Source organism: Tursiops truncatus, chromosome 13 (assembly GCF_011762595.2).
Source record: "Tursiops truncatus isolate mTurTru1 chromosome 13, mTurTru1.mat.Y, whole genome shotgun sequence".
In the NCBI taxonomy this organism is placed as follows: domain Eukaryota; kingdom Metazoa; phylum Chordata; class Mammalia; order Artiodactyla; family Delphinidae; genus Tursiops; species Tursiops truncatus.
The window spans coordinates 3,262,146-3,281,095 of NC_047046.1; the positions used below are offsets into that span (position 1 = coordinate 3,262,146).

An 18,950-nucleotide genomic window follows, 5' to 3' on the forward strand; every position below is an offset into this window, starting at 1 on the left:
CAAGGAGGTCGTGACTGGTGGGGTTCAGACAGATTGAGGACCGATGACTCAGTGTAACACCAGTTCTCAGAGGGGCTGAAGGTGTGAGTTTGGGTTAAAAAAATAAATAAAAAGGGTTGGAAAGCACTGCTCTAGGAAGTACATAATCCCCCAGAGGTACAGCTTCTGTCTTCAAGATCTGTTGCATACTGAAGACCATTAACCCGTGCCGTCAGAAAACACTTTTTCTCTGTAGGGAATTAGGCACGAAAGGGAAAAGGGAGGTGTGACGAGCCAGCCCTTTCCTGGGCTCCGTGTGGCCGGGGCACGTGAAGGTGGCAGATGGGGCCCTACGTGGGCCACCGTCCTACACCCCGGGGAGGGGGGCTGGGAATCAGCGCAGGTAGAGAGCCAGGTAGGTACACGCTCTGCTGTCAAGGGGAACCTGTCCAGAAAGGCAGTCAGGCCCAGAACTGACAGCCTCTGACTTTCCACCTGAGTTTAGCAAGTGTACGACTGTGGTCACCACGTGGCTCTGAACAGCAGCTGAAGAGACAAATACACAAAACCAGTATGCTGTTGTAGGGATTTTATGTAAAAAGTACAGGCCCTGGAGACTTCGATGTGTGTCTTTGGCCGGCATTTATTGGCCTCAGAAGGCACGTGTCCATGCCATCCATTGGAAAACACCCATCCCTGCTTTAACTTCCCTGAAGGTGGACGGAACTGCGCGCCTTGTTTCTGCACAGTATCATGGGTGGGTTAAAGAGAAGGTTTGGCTTAAGGCTGAGCTCCTGCAAGACTGAGCTTACGAGCCTCCCGGTTTCGGACAGAGGCCTCACAGGCCGCTGTTGGGGACATTCCGGTCCGTCTGCCGTTCACGTCCCGCTTCACCGGCGGGGGTCCCACCTCCGAGGGGCCGCTGGAGCCCCTTGCCCCCTTCATAGCCAGATGCTGAGGTGGCCCCTTCTCGCTAGGTGGGGAAAGCACAACACTGCATGTGTTACACTGAAAAGCTTCAGAACAACAGGTCCTTTCAAAATGACACTGGGCCTCTTTTCAAAACCCCGATCACTTCTAAATTCTAGGTAGTAAAACATGGATGGGCTTCCGTATTTTCAAACTGTTCCACTTGGTGCAAAACAGTCCCATCGCTTGAAAATCGAAGCGCACTAAAGTGGAGCAGAGTCCTGCTCTAATCCGAAATCGCCACACAGCACACGGTGACTTGCTGTCGTTAAAACCAGCCCAGTAGTTGACAGGCAGTTTCAAGTAGAATGAAGTCATTTGAGCAGGTGTTTGGAAACGTTCTTTGTAACACCTTGCTCTTTTGGAAATAAGGCCTTTTGGAGGAAATAATAATACATTTTTTTAAAGTGCTTTATGGAGGTAGGACGTATTAAATAAGTGAACAGTACAAAATGCAAGGGAAAAACCAAAACACAGCAAGGCTGCGTCACCATGAAAAATCAGCATTTACTAACTTCCAAATGGACTGAGAGGCACGTGCCTCACAAAGGAAGCCGAGCTAGTGCCGGGCGGTTGCACCTGCAGGCTTACCTGTGTTGGTTTCTCCTCCAGACCAGAGCCTCAGTGGGGGAGGGGGCTGACAGGGGAGCAGACCCAGACGGAAGTGACTTCACCGGAGCCTGGCTGCGTGGCGGTGAAGACCTGACAGGCGCCAGGCCGATTTCCCAGTGGCTCTGCGTCGCAGCGAGACGGCTTGGATAGGAGTGGGGGAGCAGGCGGCCAGCTACGTGGGGCTTTGGAGAAATGTACGATGAAGCCCTTGACCTTGACCTTGGGACTCCAGCGGCAGAGTTGAAGGTGGACGGGCCAGTCAGGACCTCTGGCTTGCACGTAATTCTCCGTATCCTTCCTCAACTCTCCCCTGACGCTCGGAGCTGCAGTCGTTAGCAGTTGTTCTTAAAAATAGATCAGTATCTTGACCGAAGGGGTTTCTGCTCCCCCGACTACAGTATTTGGGTAGGAGATTCCGGTTTGGGTAGAGGATGCTTGAAGCCTGCGTTTGTGAGGGCACAAGAGGAAAGGGATGTGACGCGGCCACTCCCATGTTCCGAGGTCGAAGGGATGAGGGGTGGCGGTGTCTCTCCAGAAGGAAGTGGAGACCGAGTCTTTCTCCTGCTGAGCAGTGAGTCGGACATGGGGACCCTTGTGACCACTGTCGAGGGCTGGTGCGCTGGACGGGAGGGTCTGCAGACAGCAGAGAGGGGAGGGCTGGGCACCCGTAAAATCCCACTAACCTTGCCCTAAAGGGAGCCAGAAAGTGGGGTGGTAGCCAGGGGCCACGCGGGGCAAGGGAGGTCTTGGAGTCTCCTGTGGTTTTGAGAATGGAGAAAAGAGACAGCTTTACGAAATCCCAGCATCTGCATAAAGTGAGCGTCATGGTCGTGGCAAAGTGGTGGAATCCCAACGTGACATTCTCCCTGCCGGGGCTGGAGGTGGGGGGCTGGGCATGTGTCCAGAGAGCAAGAAGCGGGGTATGGGGTGCGAGGTTTTCAAAGGCCCTTCCCCACAGGGGCCCGAGCCTGTCAAGAGCTGCCCCCGATGTGTGGGAAACCCTGTTCCCAGTGTCCTCTCACCGCCAGCCAAAGCCTTAGGAAGAAACGCAGGGGACCACAAACTCGGGGGCAAAAAGAGAAAAAAAGGACACAGGAAAAGCCACGCACCCAGCACCACTCTCTGCAGCGTGGGCACACGGGCCCCCAGATTCGAAACACCGCAGAGGGTGCGAGAGGCCACGCCCTCCTTGAAACAGACCTGCTTCCCAGAAGCCATCCTGGTAGAGAAACGCCGGCTGCTGTGCTGGGTTGAACGGTGTCCACCCCGACCCTGTGAGTGTGACCTCACTTGGAAATAGGATCTTTGCAGGTGGAATCAAGATAAGATGAGGTCATCAGGCTGGGCCCCGGATCCAGGACGACTGGTGTCCTAAGGAGAAGAGGGAAATCTGGACGCACAGGCGCCCAGGGAGACGGCCACGTGACCGTGACGTAGAGCGACGCAATGCTTCCGCAGGCCGAGGGCACCGAGGGGGGTGCGGCAACACCAGGGCTGGAAGAGGCCAGGGAGGGCCCCGCGCTCCCCAGGCCCTTCAGAGGGACGGCCTGCCCACACCTTGGCCTCTAGAAGTGGGAAGGGAGACGTTTCTATTAGCAGTTTCCTCGGGCCGCCTTCACCAAGTGCCGTTTGCCCTGAGACTTAAAACAATAGAAATGTATTCTCCCCGAGTTCTGCAGGCTAGGAATGTAACGCAGGCCTCACTGGGCCAAAGTCAAGGCCTTGGCCGGGCTGCCTTCCTTTCTGGGGGCTGCGGATAGCTTTTTTTTTTTTTTGGCCGAGCCATGCAGCCTGCGGTATCTTAGTTCCCCGACCAGCGATTGAACCCAGGCCCACGGCAGTGAAAAGTGCCAAGTTGCAACCACTGGACCGCAAGGGAATTCCGCAGGGATTACTTTTCTTGCCTTTTGCAGCCTCCGGAGTCTGCCCGCTTCCGTTGGCTGGGGTCCCCTCCCTCCCTCTGCAAAGCCAGCAACAGCATGCTGGGTCACCCCACATCCCTCTGACCTTCTCGGCCTCCTCTTTCCACTTGCAAGGATACTTGTGATGATACTGGGCCCACGCAGATAACCCGGGCTGATCTCAAGTCGGCTAATAAGCAAACGCAGTTATCTTTGCCAGGTGAGGTCACATAGCCACAGGTCCCGAGAGCCTGGCTGTGGACATCGTTGGGGGCCATTCTTCTGCCCATTGCCGTGGCTGACCGGCAGTCAAAATTCCAGAATGTTGAAGCCACTGCATGAGGCCTGGCATGTTTTCACAGGAGAAGCTCGTCATACATCAAAATTACCTTCCACACGTATTTGGTAAAAACGCTAAAATCGCCCCCTCTTGTTGTGGCAGTGCTAATAGCCAACAAAATTAATTTTTTTGGACAGATCCAGACATGAATGTTTATACTTTGTATTACTGCATAAATTCACTTGATGGGTACAGATGTGGACATGAACAAAAGCAGCATTTGTTGTAGAAAACTGAATTAGGAAGAGTGGGACGTTCCCCCATTGGATCATCCATCCACGCCACCAATCAGGGCACGCTGGCTAGAAAATGAGGACGGCCATGGCCATGTCACCTTGTTTTCTTTTTTTTTTTTTGGCCGCACCTATGGGATCTTAGTTCCCCGACCAGGGATGGAACCCAGGGCCTCTGCAGTGGAAGCACAGAGTCCTAACCACTGGACTGCCAGGGAATAGCCTCCTTTTCATTTTTGGTCCAGGATTTTAATTTTTCTACATTCCGAACACAAAAGTAGTATGTTCCTGATGTCAAGAACATTCCCACAGGCCATTTATATCAGTTGAGAGTTCGGGACTTCCCTGCCGGTCCAGTGGTCAGGACTCCGCGCTTCCGCTGCAGGGGGCCCAGGTTCGACCCCCTGATCGGTGAACTAAGATCCCGCAAGCCTCACAGTGCAGCCAAAAAAAAAAAAGAAGAAAGTTAAACATTTACTCTGCTTATGAAGGTCTGTTAAGCAGCCCTTTATTACCCACGTTGCTCTGAATCCCATCCCCGCCAGACAGAATGCACATCTGAGCCGCTTCTCACGTTCACGCCGCAATTTATAACCCATCAGGGAGTGTATATATGTCCATGCCACTATCTCACTTTGTCACAGCTTACCCTTCCCCCTCCCCATATCCTCAAGTCCATTCTCTAGTAGGTCTGTGTCTTTATTCCCGTCTTACCCCAAGGTTCTTCATGACTTTTTTTTTTTTTTAGATTCCATATATATGTGTTAGCATACAGTATTTGTCTTTCTCTTTCTGACTTACTTCACTCTGTATGACAGACTCTAGATCCATCCGTCTCACTACCAAACGTAAAATAGATAGCTGGTGGGAAGCAGCCTCATAGCACAGGGAGATCAGCTCGGTGCTTTGTGACCACCTAGAGGGATGGGATAGGGAGGGAGACGCAAGAGGGAAGAGATATGGGAACATATGTATATGCATAGCTGATTCACTTTGTTATAAAGCAGAAACTAACACACCATTGTAAAGCAATTATACTCCAATAAAGATGTTAAAAAAAAAATGGAAAAAAAAACCCCAAAAAACCCATCAGGGAAATAGGAAAGAGGAACTCGGGTGCTGTCACTTGGTGATGCCTTTAAGGCAGAAATGTGCTGATGGTGAGAGGGTTTAAGGCAGGGGTTCTGCCTGCCACAGGCCCCAGGGCAGGCCCAGGACACGCTGGGACAGGGCTGGGGGTTTTCCTGATGAGTAGGTGGGCCTCAAGTTGATTTTCTGTTTTGATTGTTCAGTTTCGTTGAGGGATAGCAGATCATCACGATGTACACTCTAGATATCTTATCATTTTATTTGTCATTTAGACCCTTGTTGTTGTTGTTGTTGTTGTTGTTGTTTTCTTTGGCTGCACCACGAGGCTTGTGGAATCTTAGTTCCCAACTAGGGATCGAACCTGGCTGGGCCCTCGGCAGTGAAAGCACAGAGTCCTAAACACTGGACCGCCAGGGAATTCCTAGACCCTTGAGTGTTGATAAAGCCCTTCTCCTGCCCCAAACTGCAAAGGACGGCTCCTCGGACCTGTCAGACCCCATGCCCAGGCCTCCCAAGACCTTCAAACCCCACGCGTGCTTCCTTGAGGAATAATGAAGTCGTCAGGGCCGCACCTCGGACTTAGGTCTTTGATCCCCACGTGCTCTTTGCGGGTGTGATTGTCAGTGTGTCTGGAAACCAAAGCGAAGTTACCACCCCCTGGGAGCTACTCTTGTCTCCAGTCTCAAACAGGGCCAGCCTTCCTGGGCCGGGCAGGCTCACCCATCGTCCTCCTTGTGTGTATATACAATCTCCAGTGACTCCTGGAGGATGCTATTGGCATTGGGTCTGGAAGAATTTGTCACCCACGGGGCCCCTCATTTGAAATGAGCAAGTTCACAGAGAGTGGCCATCCAGTGGCCGGAGCAGAGCAGTCAAGGTTGGACCCTGCCCTTAGAAACAGGACACACAGTCCTCCACTCAAGGTGGCCTATTCAACAAAGCTAACTATATTTCATGGAAGCAGCCCCTAGACCATGAGCTTTTTCTTCATTCTCTATTATCTGCAGGTTAAAACTCAGATCGGCATTGTGTTAGGCTGAGTACTGCCCTCCCCCCAAAGATGTCCGCATCCAAATCCCTAGAATTTAGGGTATATTCTCTCACGTGGCAAAAGATGAGGATGTGGTGAGGGATCTTGAGATGGAGAGTCTCCTGGGTTATCTGGGGGAGCTTTTGGAATCACGGGGCTCCTTATAAGTGAGAAGGGGGCTGCAGATTGAGAGCCCAGAGAAGTGAGGATGGGGGGGGAGCCGAGTGATCCGGTTACTGGCTTTGAAGATGGAGGGAGGGACCACAAGCCCCTTTGCTCTTGCAAGACTCAGCCTCACTCTCCTAACCCTTCATCCTGGCCCTGCTGTGTGAATTCACTCCATCCCTCAGCCCATGGCTTGTTCATGGCTACGATGGGGCATCCCCGCTGTTCCCCACGCTCCCAGCAAAACCTCTGCCTGCTCGGACTAATTGCAGGTGGGTGATTCATCTCAAGCAAGCTCGATGTGCCAGAATTTACAGCTTCCATCCTGTCTGAGCCATTTGTCGTTCCTGGAGCCGAAAGGGGAAGGACCCACTTCAGGGATGATCGGAGAAGCCTCCGAGTGGATTTATGCTTGCCATTTTCAATTTTAAACCCAAACCGAGCTAATTAGACCCAGAGGACTTCTTGCTTACTGCTCTTCAGGGCTCACATATTTCAAAGACATAAGTCAAACCGTGGAATTCAGCAGTTTTCTAATGTCCCGGATACCGTGTTAAGTGCAGATCATCATTCACCGTGAGGTACGGTGCCGTCGGAAACAGCAAAGTCAGAGAAGGCGATTCAGCCTGTTCGCGTGGATCAGAGGTCACGTTCATTCTTCCACTCCTGTCATTCATTCATTCAACAAACACCCCTTAGCCACCTCGTGTGTGCTAGCTGAGTTTTAAACTTGGGGGCTGCAGCCGTGAAGTCTCAGGTCTCCTGGAACTCACGTCTTAATGAGCGAGACGGACAGTAAACATGTAAGCAAACAATAACATTGCAGAAAGCATAAGGATTATGCTGAAAACGGTATAAGATGACAGGGTAGCATCATCTCCTGTGATGAGGCAATTGGATGCAGAGCAAGACTTGGGCTTAGACGGCTTCCCAGGGTGATTCTCCTCCCCCTCTGGTCACGCAATCCCTAAGCCCACGAGTTGTCTGCCATTTCTTGTTTGCCCTGCCATCTAGTGGCTGAAATTAGAACTACAGGCTATTTTCCAAAACTGCCAAGAAAGTTTTTGAATGACTCTGATACAAAAATCACCTTGTTTAAAGGGACAAACTGGGAACTAGTAGATAAATAAGTTCCGGAGATCGAATGCACAGAATAGTGATAATAGTCAACAATACTACATTGTAAACTTCAAAGTTGCTAACAGACTAGATCTTGATCGCTCCCAACCACAAAAAAGGAATGATAATTATGTAAAAACAAGATAGAGGTCTTAACTCAGGCTCCTGGGGTCATCATAATGCCAGTATATAAACGTATCAAGTCGACATGGACACCTTAAATTTACACAGTGTCATATGCTAATTATATTTTGGTTAAAAAGGATTTTTTTTTTTCATTTTAATTGTGTAGAGAAGAAAAATACAGTTAGAATCCACCAAAATTCAGTTTTGGCTGAAAAGTGTGTGCAAAAAAAGGTGTAACAGATGAAATCGTGGTTTCCCCCGTTTTTCCAGCATGGCCAGGGAGAACGTCCTCCCTAAGCAAACCGGACTGTGCAAAGTGGGGAACCATTCATGGCTCCCTCTTGTGTGACTGAACAGGCATGAAAACAGATGGACGGTTTTCATTTTCACCAACACTGAAAAGTGTAGCTGATGCAGGACCTCTGTCTCCCATTCCTGCTCCAAGTAGAAACAGAACCTGCTCTTCTAGGGTCATGGAGCTCCGCCAGCGGGAAGTCTCAGCTCCTGCATTATGAGCCCCAGTATTACTGAGCATACCCGGCCTCGTTTTGAGTTTATACTTCAACATAATACTTTCAGATATATGGTGGTTGGGTGAAAACTATTACCCTGGCAAGAGTGTTACTTTTACAGATGTGTAGAATAAAAGCTATTAAATAGTTTTTTTTAAAAAAAGTCATTTTCCCCAAAACCTCTTAGGGTCAACGTAGTATTGAGACCTACTTAGAAGCTAATATAATAGGTTGCATGTGTCTTTGGCTTGCTTTTTTCTCGCACGTGGGATCCTGTCTTGTAATATGAGCCAGCACGTTTCCTCATCGCCTGTGAGATGAAGCACATCTCATTTCTAGCCTCGGAGGGACTTACATGCCCTCTGAGAGCACAGCCCCATCTGTGAGGCTGCATCTCCCTGGGGAGAGCCTGCGGTGGGATCCCAGAGCAGGAAAGGGGGACGGGGAAGAGAAATGGGAAAGGAGAGCAGGTAACAGAAGTTACCGAGTTGGTTGCTGCCACTGTGGTACCTGGCACTGGATTCCGTGGGCCCTTCTGAAACGCGTCTCAGAGCTGTCTGCCTGCGGACACGGGGACCATCTGTCCATCCGCTGGGCCCATCCCCCCTTGTCCAGTGCGGCACCCGCTCCCCGCTCGTTTCTGGGCTGCCAAGGCTGAGTGCTGAGTGGGTCTGCACATCATCCCCCAGCCCCCCAGCCCCAGTGGAGACAGAAAAACCCCAGGGCGGGACTCCTCTGGCGCTCCAGTGGGTAAGACTCCACGCTCCCAATGCAGGGGGCCCGGGTTCGATCCCTGGTCTGGGAACTAGATCCTGCAGGTGTGCCGCAACTCAGAGTTAGCATGCCGCAACTAAAGATCCAGCATGCTGCAACTAAGACCCGGCACAGCCAAAATGAATGAATGAATGAATGAAAACCCCAGGGCAACAAGCTGGAAGCCCCCTGGCCCGCTCAGTGGGGCTGGGAGGGTTTTGAAACGGGGAGGAGTATCCTGGGCACTTGTGAGACAGTGCCAGCTAGCCCGGGAGTCTTCCAGGAAGGCATCTCGGGGACCGAGGGGACTCCCACAAGTGAAGAAGCCGAGAGCCTGCACTCGAGGGCACCGGAGTAGACAAACTCCTCTTACCTGCATTTGGACGTTTCCCAAGATGGAAGGTGCCCAGGGACAAGGAATGGAGCCCTCCCTGGAGTGTTCGTGTGGGTGTCCTCTCCTCGTCCAGCTGCGAAAACACTTCCTAAAGAAAGAGGTTCTCGAGGGACCAGTGTTTTACCCCTACAGGTTCCTAGAGCTGCGTGTCCAGATCCGCTTGCTGGCCTTGTGGACGTGGTCCTCGCTGAGGGCTGGAGGGAGCTTGGAATGGGTCCGGGTCCTGAGTATTTTAAAAAATTCACCCAGTATATCAGTTTCCTGGGGCCACTGTAACAGATTGCTACAAACTCTGCGGCTTAAATCAAGTGGAATTAATGCTCTCACTGTTCTGGAAGCTACCAGTCCGGCATCAAGGTGTCCACAGGGCCACATTTCTTCCAGAGACTCCAGGGGAGGATCCCTCCTGCCTCTTCCAGCTCCTGGAGGCTGTTGGCTTTCTTTGGCTCGTGGCTGCATCACTCGTCTCTGCCTCTGTCTTCCAAAGGCCTTCTCTTGTGTGTCTCTGTGTGTCCTTTTCCGTCTCTTACAAGGACACTCATTGGATTTAGGGCCACCCTGATTCAGTGTGATCTCATCTCCATCCTTACCTTACTTCCATCTTCAAAGACCCTATGTCCAAATAAGGTCCCATTCTGTAGTTCTAAGTAGATGTGAATTCTGGGGGGAATACTCTTCAAACCACTACAGCCAACACTGGAAAAGGAGCAGATTTTATATTTTTAAAAATCCACACTTCTGAAAATAGGTCAAGACGGATTCCAGTCCCTGGGGCGTACGCTGGAGACGCGTCCTTGGGAAGGGATGTCTTTTTGGTTTGTCACAGTACCTGCCTCTCCAAGGGGGGGGGTGGGGGGCACACATACACCTTCGGCCAAGCTGGTTAATGCATTTACATCACCTGCCTGGGTCAGGCAAGCTCTACGTTTCTGGCCCTTGATGTGAGAGAATTCAGTAGTCAGCAGAGAGTGACTATTATGGTTCGTTATGGCCAAAATGAAACAAAACTGCCTTTGTTGAAGAGTTCATCCACGTGAAAAATAGACTCTTCACACCCCTGTTCTAAGAACCTTCATAACGGTGGGTCGCAGGTTGGAACACAACCCCTGGATGAATTTGTTTGCGGCAGGCAATTCATATTGCGGCACCTTATATCATCCTAATGAAGTAAAGCCGTTGCGTCTCACACTCCTTAGCCCAGATCGCTCTTACCTCCTGGAGAGGGAAAGTCCATCCAAGAGGCAGATTCTATGCGGTCTTACTTTTTTTTTTTTTGCGGTACGCGGGCCTCTCACTGCTGTGGCCTCTCCCGTTGCGGAGCACAGGCTCCGGACGCGCAGGCTCAGCGGCCATGGCTCACGGGCCCAGCCGCTCCGCGGCACGTGGGATCTTCCCGGACCGGGGCACGAACCCGCGTCCCCTGCATCAGCAGGCGGACTCTCAAGCACTGTGCCACCAGGGAAGCCCGGTCTTACTTTTTTGTCCTTGGTAAGAAGTAATCTGACTCATGGTGCCTATTATCCTGCAAAGGTTCAGTCCTGGAGAAATATGTTACTGTCATGAAGTTATGAGTGACAGAATTAATTGGTTTAAATAAGTGAAAAGCCCAGGTATGGATTTCAGGTATGGCTGGATCCAGCAGCTCACATTATGTTTTCAGGACTCCTACATTTCCCATCTTTTGAATATGGTTTTGTCTGTGTTGGCTTCACTCTCTGTCTTTCCCCACAAGACTGCAAGAGCTCCTGATCCCTAGGAGCTATATGCTTTCATTCTACCAGCTCTAAGTCCCATGAAAATACGGTTTCTGTTTACCAAAAGTTCCACTGAAAATCTTGGAGTTGATCTCATTGGCTCTACTGGCAGGATTACAGACGCATGCCCATCACCACGGCCAGGACGGTGCAATACTATGATTGCCCAGGACTGGGCCTCATGCCACCCTGGAGACGGGTCAGACTCAGCTCCCCCAAACCAGACAAATGAAGACTGTGGGAGTGTGGCTTCCCAAGGAAAGTCTGGGAGACGGCCTCCACAGGAAGGGAAACAATTTAGCTAACTAACCGATGCGTATTACCTGTTCTGTTACCTGTTCGGACTCTTTCAGGACTTCAGCCCTTCGTCCAAGTTCAAGGCCCTCAGCAGTCAATACTCTACAGAAGACTTCATCCATTTTATTAATAGATACAGCCTTGCCTGGATTGCTTTATCTTATTCTCTAAGTAAAATCTCCTCAAACTGAACCTCTTATCCATTTTACAAGTTGTCATCAGAACTAAATGAGGTCTTTTAATTAAAATGACACAACACAGAGGCTCGGCCCAGGAAACATTTGCCCACCCTAATCCAGTAAGGCCTCATCTGAACTTGAGTGCATCTGCAAAGACCCTGTTTCCAAATAAGGTCACATTCTCAGGTCCTAGCGGGGAGGACTTGGGCTCATGTTTCTGGAGGACACAATCCAGCCCACGACACTGGGTACTATTTAATATATGTTTTTTCCTTGATCACTTTTTTTGGCAAGGGCAGAGAGCAACGGAGGCATGGGGGTTTAAATGCGCCTTCTTTGACTGCTGTAGAGAAACGCTGGACTGGAGGGCAAACTCCAAGGGGACAGAAGAGGGGAGGGGAGTGTGGTCATCACAGGATTTATTGTAAAAGGAAATGATATCATTGCCTGGAACGGCAAACCACGGCCATGCACCAGCAATGAAAAGGAACCATCACATTCCAGGAACGCAGCTACACACAGTTGCCTGTCAATAAAACAGGGCAATGGGCCGGAGCTGGGGCGGCGTCAACAATGCCGGCCCCCGCCGAGGCTGCTTGCGGGGCCCAGGGAGGATTGAGGACGCAGTGCCTTTCTCAGCGTCTGGGTCAGTGTCGTCTCACGCCGTCAGTCTGCAAGCTCAGCCGTGGCCCCGCACCTCCGATTCATGCTTCCTTCAGACTCCAGTTTCCAACCATCGGGACTGTGGCAGTGGCGAGCCGGCGGCTCTCGGTGAGGCTCCTCTGCACGCTTCATTCCGGGGCTTGTGAGAACGGTGTCTGCCGGGCGGCCTCGTGGCAGCCAAGCCATGCCAGGCCCTGCTCAGACATCTCCCCGGAGACGGTCCAGCTGCTGCGCGAACTGGCGGCCTCGCTCCCCCTGGGGGGCGGGGGGTGTTTGGTCCTCAGCTCCCAACAGCGGGCCTGGCAGTGTCAGCTGTGGAGCCTGTGAAATAAAGGCCCCCTTTGTCTCCAGATTCTGCATCGAGAGGAGGACGTGCCAGTGGCAGAGCTTAGCGACTCTCTCTTCACACACACACGACACACATGAACGCATGTGCTCACGCAATGCATGTGTATACTCATGCATGCACACATGTACACGTTCATGAACGAATACACGCATGTATGCAGCCATACACACACGCACACAGATACACAAGCTCACACACATGCACCCAACTCATGTATGCGTGCACACACGTACACCGTCACACGCGAACGCGCATGCTCATGCACACGCATGTATATGCTCGTGCATGCATGCACACACATGCGCACGTAGACAATCACACGCACCCCGGGTCAGCTGTAGCCTCTGGCTGCCTCCCACCAGCTTCTCCAGGAGCCACGCTTGGAGCCGGGGCAGGAGAGCAGATGAAAATCACTCCTTCTGAATCTGGTGGGAGGGGCTTGGAGAGGAGCCCGTAAAGGAAGGGAAGGCGTGAAGACAGGGTGGGGCTGCGCGCTGGTTCCACGTCTCAGGTGATGTTACCCAGTTCTCCAATGACTCACGCCCCTTGGATTCCGAAACTTTGCGTGCACGTTTCCTTTTACATGGAAGGCCCCTCCCCTTTTAATTACACAAACTATACAAAATTCTATACTTAAGAAATAACATACAAAACATAGCTAGCCTAGAAAGAAGAACCAAATAAGCCCCCATGTACCCACCGTCCAGTGAAGTAAATAGCATTTTACCAAAGCCCTCAGAGCGGCCGCGTGCCACACCCCCTCCCTGGTCCTCTTCCACTGTAAATTCTGTATTTGTCGCTCTCTCTTGCCTGCGTCACTTTACGGTGTGTGTATGTGTCCCTAGACGTTGCTTTTTACTTTCGGATGCATTTAAGTTTTGCATAAATGGACTCACCGAATGTATCCTTCGACGACGTGCTTCAGTAGTTCACATGAGATCCAGCTTTGTTGATGCAGCTGTTCATTCATTTTCACTCTACTTAGTATTCTTCCCCCCCCCCTTTTTTAAATTGAAGCATAGTTGATTTACAGTGTGTGTTTCTAACGCACAGCAAAGTGATTCAGTTATACATATATGTATATGTTCTTTTTCAGCTTCTTTTCATTATAGGTTATTGCAAGGTATTGAATATAGTTCCCTGTACTCTGCAGTATACTTAGTATTCGTGTATATGAATTTGCCAGGATTTCTTTATCCAGACTCCGGCTAGTGGCATTTGGGTTGTCCCAGTGTTTTACAATAGTGGATGGAGCTGCCTACAAACAGGCTGGGACAGAACCCCTACCCATGTGTCTCTCTGGTGGCGGAATTGGCGGGGGTGGGGTGTCCTCCCTTTTCTATTTGGTGAGCACCCGATCGACCTCTAAGGCTCCGTCCACAGTTGTCTCTTCTGAGAAGCCTTTGGATTCTGTCTCTCCCTCTGTGCCCCGCGCCCCACAGCTGGCCAGCAGCATGGAGCTCAAGGGACCAGTTTGTCACGGCCCCGGGCATCGCCCTCCTGTCTTATCCTGCAGACCAGTCACTTCTCTCCTGGGGGACTTGAACCTCCCAAATTTCCTCTTGAGGAGCAAGATAGCACAAAGGCTGAAAGTTTGGAGCTGGACCACTGAAGTTCGGGTCCCACGCTGCCACTTGCTAAACCGCATTTGGGCAAGTCGCCTGAGATGACAGAGCGCCCACCTCCTGGGGTCACTGGGCCTGAGGGCATCAGAGCAGCGTCGGGCACACGGCAAGTGCTGTGTGTGCACTCTCATTCCTCTCACAGCCCACAGGATCTCCATCATCAAATCCCATCGTGTGCAAAACACGCCCCAGCTCCAGCCATCCCCGCTCCCACAGTCACTGTCCTGGCCCAGCCCCCCCACCCCCGGGCTCCTACTGTGCTCTCCTGGCTCCACCCTGGTGCCCAGAGTCCATTCTCCATGGACCCCACAGGGTGATTCTTTCAAAATCTCCGTCAGATCTCGTCACTCACAGCGTAACCCCAAATCCTTACCTGGCCTCCTGCCAGGGCTCTGTGTCATCTGCCTCTGGCCTCGTTGCCCTCCACCACCCCTGCCCCTTGCCCACCTCTCCAGCCACGTCGGGTTTCCTGCTGCTCCTGGGACACTCCAAGCTCACTCCCATCCCCGAGCCTCCGTGCTGGCTGTTCCCTCTGGGAATGCTTTGCCCAGATACACATGTATGGGTCTTCAACCAAATGTCTCCCCATCAGAGTGGGCTTCCCTGCTGGTTCTGTGGACACCCTCGTCACTTCCTATCCCTGCAGCTCCCTTCACTTCATCACACCATTTATTATCACCTGAGACGCATTTGCTTTTCCATGGTGTTTTCTGTCTTCACCCTTGGAACGTAAGCACCAGAAGATTTTGCTTTCTTCTGTGCTGCATCCTGGGCACAGAGTCGGTGCTCAGTACATACTTAATTGGGGCAGTGAATGGACAAGTGATGTCCATATCTTACGCACTGTCTGTATTAGTTAGCTATCGCTGTGATAATGCCAGGCAACAAACAGGCCCCCAGGGTCAACTTGGCCAAAAGCCATCCCGTGGCTGAGCCCAGTGTCGGGGGTGGAGAAGATAGATTCCACCCCCAGGGAAGCCATAGCAAGGGGGAAGGGGGAAGGAAGAGGTGAGAACACATGCATTCTAACCACCTTATCTTTTTTTTTTTGCGGTACGCGGGCCTCTCACTGTTGTGGCCTCTCCCGCTGCGGAGCACAGGCTCCGGACGCGCAGGCTCAGCGGCCATGGCTCACGGGCCCAGCCGCTCCGCGGCACGTGGGATCCTCCCAGACCGGGGCACGAACCCGCGTCCTCTGCATCGGCAGGCGGACTCTCAACCACCGCGCCACCAGGGAAGCCCCTAACCACCCTATCTTTTGTGCTCCCAATGGTGGCACTGCCAGCTCCCGGAGCTGTTAGTTATTTGCAGGCCGGAAAGAACCACCGTGGGCCAGTGTGGCTGAAGCAGAGAGGTGGGGGCAGGCCTTTATGGAGCAGGGATTTAGGACCTGGAATGTCTCTCTGAGTGAGCCAGGGGGCCATCGGGGAGCTTTGAGCAGGGGAGTGACATGATCTAAGTGAGGTCCGTGAATCGCTGAGATCTAAGAATCATTCCGTTCACTGGATAGAGAAGAAGTTCTAAGGGCGAAGGGTGGAATCCAGGAAGCACGAAGGAGAACTGAAACGGGAGCGTTTCTAGCGTGATGCCCATGAGGTTACTCTAATGCCCTGCCCCGCACACCATAAATCATCCCGAGTACCCTCCGTGCTGCACATCCCACATTTTGGCCTTAAAGCAGCGGTCCCTAACCTTTTTGGCACCAGGGTTGGGGACCCTGCCTTACAGCACGTCAATCATCAGATATTTAATGGGAAAAGGGAGAAACAGTGCATTGCTGATGAAGGCAGCACCACCAGAGGAATCTCAGAAGGTGGAAAGAGTCTAGGAAATAATGTATTCCATGAGCCAATGAAGCCACCCGACAGGGAGGATGCTTACTCCCCATGGCTCCTGTTTCTAGAGAGGACATTTCCATGCCTCTCCCCAAGAAGGATGACGGAACGACGTATCATCCAAACCAAGACAGCTTTGGGAGTGAGGGCTTTAAACATAATTAACAGGACTTCCCTGGTGGCGCAGTGGTTAAGAATCCATCTGCCAATGCTGGGGACACGGGTTCGAGCCCTGGTCCGGGAAGATCCCACATGCCGCGGAGCAACTAAGCCCGTGCACCGCAACTACTGAGCCTGTGCCCTAGAGCCCACGAGCCACAACTACTGAAGCCCTCGAGCCACAACTACGGAGACTGCTTGCTGCCACTACTGAAGCCTGCACACCTAGGGCCTGTGCTCCGCAACAAGAGAAGCCACCGCAATGAGAAGCCCGCGCACCGCAATGAAGAGTAGCCCCCGCTCGCCACAACTAGAGAAAGGCCGCGCACAGCCACAAAGACCCAACGCAGCCAAAAAAAAACAAACAAAAAAACCCATAATGAGCACTCTACTTTTAAAAGTATTTTTAGGGGGCTTCCCTGGTGGCGCAGTGGTTGAGAGTTCGCCTGCCGATGCAGGGGACGTGGGTTCGTGCCCCGGTCCGGGAAGATCCCACATGCTGTGGAGCGGCTGGGCCCGTGAGCCATGGCCACTGGGCCTGCGCGTCTGGAGCCTGTGCTCCGCAGCGGGAGAGGCCACAACAGTGAGAGGCCCACGTACCGCAAAAAAAAAAAAAAAAAAAAGTATTTTTAGGGACTGAAAAATTGGCTTTATTATATTGATGGACCTTTAAAATCTATTCAAAAATTACTTTCAAAACTACAACACTTCCTAAAACGTACACAACAGATGTCTGTGTACATGACAGGAAAAACGTTAACTTCTTTACATTAATTTTAAAAATGTATATTACTACATTTTGTATAAATGTTTATATTAACTTACGGATAACAGAAGCAGGCTAGTTATTCTTGGTGCCTGTATTGATGAAGTTCTCCAGAGAAACAACCAGCGATTGACTGATTGATTGCGGGGAATTGGCTTATGTGATTATGGAAGCTGAGAAGTCCCATGATTTGCCATCTGTAATCTGGAGACCCGGGAAAGCTGGTGGTGTGATTCAGTCCAATTTCAAAGGCCTGGGGACCAGGAGAACAGATGGTGTAAGTCCCATTCTGAGGGCAGGAGAAAATGGATGTTCCAGGTCAGCAGTCAGGCAGAGAGAGGGAGGGGGGGAGAGAGGGGGAAAGTGAGAGGGAGAGAGAGAGAATTCTCCCTTCTTCTGCGTTTTTGTTCTATTCAGGCCCTCTGTGGATTGGGTGATGCCCACCCACACTGGAGAGAACCATCTGCCTTATTCAATTCACCAATTCAAATGTTAATCTCTTCCAGAAACACCCTCACAGGCACACCCAGAAACAGTGTTTAACTAGGTATCTGGGAAGCCCAGTCCAGCTGACACAGGACATTAACCATCACAGTACATATTCACATCCTTTCATTCATTTCTTAGTCATGTGTGTCCTTAATACTATGCCCCACTTATTTTTCTAAAGAAGAAAAAAATTTTTCTTAATATAATCTATCTAATATAAGCTCAGAACCAAAGCTGCTACATAAAGGTTTTTTTTAAAAAAACTAAGATGTTAAATATTGCAATTAATAATAAAATGTTCAGCCCAAATATTTTCACAGGCCGTGTCCTTCTCTCCTTCCTTCAGAAGACCTTTCTTTGACAAATATTTTTACAGCACAAAACCTATCAAATAAATGACCTCTCCTTAAGGTTTCTTTTAATATTTCACCACATTTAGATCCTGCAAAATTGCAGGCTTTCTCAATTTTACTCCATTCTGACACAGAATATCAATTTCTCTAATTATATAGAGGAACTCTATCACAAGATTCTTCTTCCAGGTCAGGATATTTCAAAGCACCATCCTCTGATGTTTCAAAATCAAATCTCGCCTGTGGGGTTGCGCCCTTATGGTTTAATTTGCTCTGCTAATCACGTGCCTGCATAGGGATAAACTTTGTCTTCCTGCTTCCCAGCTTCCCCCCCCCCCACCCCCGTGACTGCAATTTGCCAAAGGCTTTAAAAGCTAGAGTTTGTGATGCTCCTGTTGTTTGAATACCCTGATGACAGAGCTGCGTCTGGTTTTGAACAGAATCTCAAATTTTTACAAAACACTTCAAGGCCATTGTCGGACAGGCAGGTGAATTTATAAAGCAGTTCTCCAAAGACTCAGACATCCTAACATCGGATGAAATAGTGGCCCGAACAGACCGTGTGTCCTGCTTCGGTGAGTTGTTCACACTCAGCTCACGTCCCAGGAACACTTTGAGGTCCGCTGACTCTGAATGTGTAGAAATAGAGCTAAATGTTTACATCTAGAGCTTTTGTAGTAGTTATCTAGGGCTGTGACACAGATTACCCCCCAAACCTGGCCGTTCAAAACGACACACAGTTGTTACCAGACAGTTTCGATCCAGGCAGAGCTCAGCTGGGTCCTCTCGTAAGGTGGAAATCAAGGTGTCGGCCGGGACCACCGTCATCTCAGGGTTGGACGGGGGGTGGGGGTGGGGGATGACCCAATTCTAAGCTCACTTGTGCAGCTCTTGGCGGGACCTCAGATGTTCGCCACCTGGCTTCTCCGTAGGGTGTCTCAACCTGGCAGCTCGCTTCTCCCAGAAAAGAGACGGAGCAGAGATAGGGAAACAGACTGTGGGAAATGGAAGCCAGACTCTTCCTGTAAGAGGCACTTTTGCTCCATTCCATCAGTCAGGTGGAGTCTCTCCGCGCAGCCCACACCCCAGGGAAGAGCATTAACGGAGGGCGTCGGGGTCTACTTAACCGGCCGCCTGCCGCGGCTTCTGCCTGTCTTGGTAGATTCCGCAACCGGATTGCACACGATTATATACTGTTTATGTACTGTCGTCACATAACGTTCTGCTTCCCAAGGTTTTAAAATTTCGTACACTACTGC

The 18,950-nt window shown here is 51.1% G+C and overlaps 1 protein-coding gene across 9 annotated transcripts in view; it reads left to right on the forward strand.

Annotated features, from left to right (window-relative positions):
- The window catches only part of SLC15A4 (solute carrier family 15 member 4), a 120,371-nt gene that overhangs the window by 28,278 nt on the left and 73,143 nt on the right, over window positions 1–18,950 (forward strand). The window lies entirely within an intron of this gene.